The sequence below is a fragment of the Montipora capricornis genome, chromosome 14 (assembly GCF_036669925.1).
Source record: "Montipora capricornis isolate CH-2021 chromosome 14, ASM3666992v2, whole genome shotgun sequence".
Classification (NCBI taxonomy): domain Eukaryota; kingdom Metazoa; phylum Cnidaria; class Anthozoa; order Scleractinia; family Acroporidae; genus Montipora; species Montipora capricornis.
In genome coordinates, this window is record NC_090896.1 from 32422575 (window position 1) to 32427574 (window position 5000).

Genomic DNA, 5000 nt, shown 5'->3' on the forward strand with positions numbered 1-5000 from the left:
GTTGGAGTGTGTCCTGGTTCCTTATTATTTACTGACATTTTGTAGCAGGCAGCCGGCTCTAAGATACACTTTTGGTTGTGCAGCATAGGATTATCACCTCAGTTATGTAGCATTTTCAATCAAATGTAAGCTATACCTGTCAGGTTGTTAAATTTACTAAGAGGATGGCAAGGAGAGATTTGATAGGCCAATCATTTGAGCTGCATAAAGTTGCTTTTTTCGTGAAAATCTTTAACATTTTAAAGTGAGTATAACAGACTTAATACTTTTTAATTTTTTTTCTTAATTCTAGTTATAATATATATTTTCTGCCATAAAATGCTAAAAACAGTATTCCAGTGCATACCTCAGAATTATCAGGAGAAAGCATTTTTCCATGATTTTCTTTGGGCTGTTTAACAGAAGGATGTAGTGGATTAGTTCATTTTTCTACATATATCAAAAGAGAGAATCTTTCATATCAACGCTGTATTACTTAAGTGCAGAAATACCTCTCCGTTACTTATGTTGCAGTAATAATGTCAACATTTTACTTAATAAGGTACCTCCCTTTATTACAGTGCGACTACTTCAAGGGAAGTCACCCAAGGAAAATTCTTTGAAAATTTACCAACAGCATCTCATTATTAAAATTAATATAAATTAATGGTTGCAAAAGTTTCTTGCCGTAGCTTACCATAGATGGAAGTTTGGGTCGAGGTGTGAATTCTACCTCGCTGCTGGAGCTGGACTCTGATGGGGATGGCGATACTGCAAACTAGCAAAATGAAAACCAGTCAATAGCATGTCAAAGCAATCATGCTACCTACTGCTAACTGATAACTTTAAAAAAAGGTTTGAAATAGTTGTTAGTTATTCCAAAACAAACAAATTTATTCAGCTGTTAGGTATACAGCCAAACTTCAAAACGAATTACAGTCAGTCATTGGACAAGTCATTTAAACCTTGCAATGTCTTATTAAATACCAACCAACCAACCCTAAAATTCACAGCATTCCACCCTAATGATATGAGTGAAGGAAATATCTACCACCAGGTATATAAGCATTTGATATCTTTTCCTTGGTTTTCTGGAACCTCCGTTGCTCACTGAAGAAGCTTTTAATATGCTGAGCAATACCATCAGAGAAGAAGCCAGCCTCAGGCAGTGAACATTCATCAGAGATCTTCTTAGCAAACTGTTCAAACTCAGCTTTTATCTCTGGTGTGTTAAATTTAGGAAACTTGTGTTTCCAGTTCTCACTTGCTAGCACTCCCACTTGTTTACGTCTGTATATATTTACACAAAATGTAAAGGAGTTGAAGATGCAAGAGACATTTGACCAGTACTGTATAAAATGAAATAAGACTGTTCTAAATTATCTTTAAAAAATTCCTCAAGGAACATTTGCTGCTAATTCAGCGATTCACGTGTTTTATTGGGATGTTAGAAACTGGCTCTGTCGTCCCTTACAACAGTGTAGTTTTAATGGCAAAACTTGAGCACAGGACTTCCCTTGTTGCACAGTCAACCGATAAACATAGCTGGTTAAAATGATTTCAATCTAGTTTGTTATTTTAATTTCCTTTCTTCTGATTTATGGTAATGAAATGTAATGAATAAAAAAAATTGGTTGAAATTACTTAAACCTGAATTTCATGTACCTACGGGATAATTATATAATAACACTGCAGTATATAGGTAACCCCTGAAACAAAAATAGCATGAACTTGAACAAAAAGTTCAGTCGTCCCAGGCAGCTAAGGAGGGGAGAGAAGTAATGGGATACATGTACCAATCAGTATACCGCATTTCTATCCCCAGGCATGTGATACTAATACAAGTGTATCTTAAAAATACAAAATCAATTATACAAATACCTAAAATTATAATTGAAATACAGAATTCATAACACCCGTATTTTTGGTAAATAGGATTACCGAAAACCTTGATAAAAAACACCCAACAAAACCCCTGGCCTGGCCTAACAGCTAGAAGTCAAACTGTATGAGCTTACATGCCAGGCCATCGAAACTAAAACTTAGCAAAAACGGCCACGGTTGGATTACAAAAATAACTTATCTAACATTTCCACTTGCCAATAAATCAAGGTAATCTGAGAACAAAACAACACACTCACTTTGAAAGGTATAAACGCTTGAGCTCTGGCGAAAATGTGGCCATGTCGCCCATCGAAGGCTTAGCACTGCTTGGCGATAGCGTAGTCAGAACGTTCCTTCTCTTTCCTCGTGGAGATGGCGGAATCAGCTTTTCAAACTCTTGTTTGAATCGCAAGGCTTTCCCGTAATTTAACCCCAGCTTCACGAAGATTGGGGAGTCGGCATCTCTTTGTAAGAGATCGGCAATGGCTAAAGGACAGTTTACTTCTTCTTCTGTCATCAAATAATGGATGATAAAGTGAAATTAACAACTCATTCAACCTTCAAAACGATCGCAGAATGGTATACATCTTTCGAGAAGACTTAAATAAGCTTTAATTACCTTCAAATGCTTTGGCGATGCCTTGGTCGAAGAGCTGTGATAGTTTTTGATTTATCTTCCACGTTTATTTCCTCGTTCATCTTTGCACAAGAACTCCTGTCGATACGCGTCAACAGCCCAAAAACAACTTCTAGAAAATGGCGCCTATTTTTTAAGTGCGCAAACAAAACCACCAGCCACGCTGGCTCATGATTGGTCCGTGTTTGAAAGCCGTGAACTGATTGGCTAAGGTTGGCTATGCGTTCCCGCCGAAAAATGGTCCATGCACAGTGATTCTGAGCCCACTGTGTTATTAGGACAGCATATATCCATCACAAAAAGCAACATGGCGGCAAACTATATGGAAAGTAGCGAAAAAAGTCCTCCGATTTGGACAAGAAGTAGCATCACATTGTGCTCCTGCAGTGATAACACATGCCATAATGAAACATTTATATAATACAATGCATAATACAAGTCAACACCACATGTGTCTGATTTTTTTTTACTTCTAGTTTTCTTTTCACTTGTACCATATAAATGCACCTCTAATACCCTTGTAGCAATAGCTTCATATCAAATAACTGCAGCCGGTTAGCAGCTGTTTCAAATCCAAGATTTGGGAAATAATGTCCTCATACATAACTCATGGAAAAACTGGAATTAGTTTTTAACTTTCCCAATCTTTTTTCAAAACAGTAACTTTGACCTTTTCCAGAACTAAAAATTCCCACTTTTGTTGCCCAAACTTTTTGCTTAGTAAGAGAGCTATGTCCCAATTCTCTTTTAGATTTGGGTAAATCCGGTATTTTCCAAAACTGTTTTCCCAATATTTTCCCATTTCTGAAAAAATTATGTCCCAAATACAAATAAATATGGGAAAAAGTTGAATGGTATTAAGATTTCCCAACATTTTCCCAAAATAGCAATTTTTGCTTTTTTTCATCACAAAAAATTCCCAATTTTTTGTGCAATATTTTCCCAGAGAAGGAAAATCATGTTCCATTTATTTCCCAGAATTGGGTAAAATCCCATATTTTTCCCAAAGTTGAGTTCTGAAAAGATAATTTATTTTTTTTCCCAAAAAAATCCCTAATTGTGAAGTAAAAGGTGGTATAAGGTTCCAAAGTTTTCCCAAATTTGGGAAATTGTTTCCCAGTTTTATCCCAATATTTTCCCAAATTTGGGAAAATTTACAGAAATTTCCCAATTTGGGAATCCAAAATTTTTCCTGTGTTACCTCTTTGTTCAGTTCAGTGAACAGAATTATCGATCCGACGGTGGATTTGCTGTTCGCGATTCCTTACAATGTAGTCCAAGAAATTATTTTCCAGAAATGATAATTCATTAATTCTCATTGTTTCAGCCGTTCATCGAGGAATTCCCAATTGCGGTACTTTTCGCTGCCATTAATTCCAAGAGCCTATGGTTCAACAACGATTTCGTTTCCACTCGATAACATGTTGCGAGGGGCAAGTCATACATAAATAATATTAGACACTCAAATTCTAATATACATAGCTTATTTTTCAGTGGAAAACAGAATTATAAAGCCCATAGGCAGCCCAAGCTCGCGTCACTACAGACAGCCGTTGAGAATTTAAACGCGTTATACTTGAAGACTTTGTATGGGAAATAAAGTACAGTCGATTATGAAGCCTAAAATATGCTCAATTTAACGTTCATTCAATAAAATGAATCAAAATGACTCACCTCTGGTGTATTCTTGTGCCTTTTAGAGTTTATTTTACAGTTTCGGGAAGTCCGTGTTTTCAATGTTCTAAGACGAAGTCAAGGCTGCACACTACGATTTCGACCGTTGTCAGCTCAGAGGCGGTTTGCGACTCGAAAATCCATCCCAGCCAAGATTTTTTCACGCAAATCTAAAGTCACATCATTTGCGAACCTCCGAGAATGTTTCGTAGTCAAAAATCCCCACGCACTCGGCTGGAAATGAGCATTTTTACTTTCGATTCCACAATAGCCGATGAATTTAACAGCAACTGATGACCCGTGAAGACACGGAGCTTGGGTCCGAGGTCAAATTAACTCCACCCGATGAGGTACAGTGATTTCATTTACAACACTTACCCCATCCCCACAGCGGCTGCTCGTAACGATGGAGCTGTTCGAGAAGCCGCTGTGGGGATGGGGTAAGTGTTGTAAATGAAATGACTGTACCTCATCGGGTGGAGTTAATTTGACCTCGGACCCAAGCTCCGTGTCTTCACGGGTCATCAGCTATCGTGGAATCGAAGGAGAAAATGCTCATTTCCAGCCAAGTGCGTGGGGATTTTTGACTACGAAACATTCTCGGAGGTTCGCAAATGATGTGGCCTTAGCTTTGCGTGAAAAAATCTTGGCTGGGATGGATTTTCGAGTCGCAAACCGCCTCTGAGCTGACAACGGTCGGAATCGTAGAGTGAAGCCTTGACTTCGTCTTAGAACATTGAAAACACTGAAAACACAGAATTCCCGAAACGGTGTAATAAGCTCCAGAAGTTACAAAAATACACCAGAGGTGAGTCATTTTGATTCA

The 5000-nt window shown here is 37.8% G+C and overlaps 1 long non-coding RNA gene across 1 annotated transcript in view; it reads right to left on the reverse strand.

Annotated features, from left to right (window-relative positions):
• The window catches only part of LOC138032982 (uncharacterized), a 2913-nt gene extending 306 nt beyond the window's left edge, over window positions 1-2607 (reverse strand). Inside the window, exons 1-4 of the long non-coding RNA XR_011128531.1 lie at window positions 2483-2607; window positions 2121-2373; window positions 677-757; window positions 347-391 (exon numbers count right to left, since the gene is read on the reverse strand). This is a non-coding gene — a long non-coding RNA (uncharacterized lncRNA). The remainder of the gene's footprint in view (window positions 1-346; window positions 392-676; window positions 758-2120; window positions 2374-2482) is intronic.
• Window positions 2608-5000: the final 2393 nt, after the last annotated feature.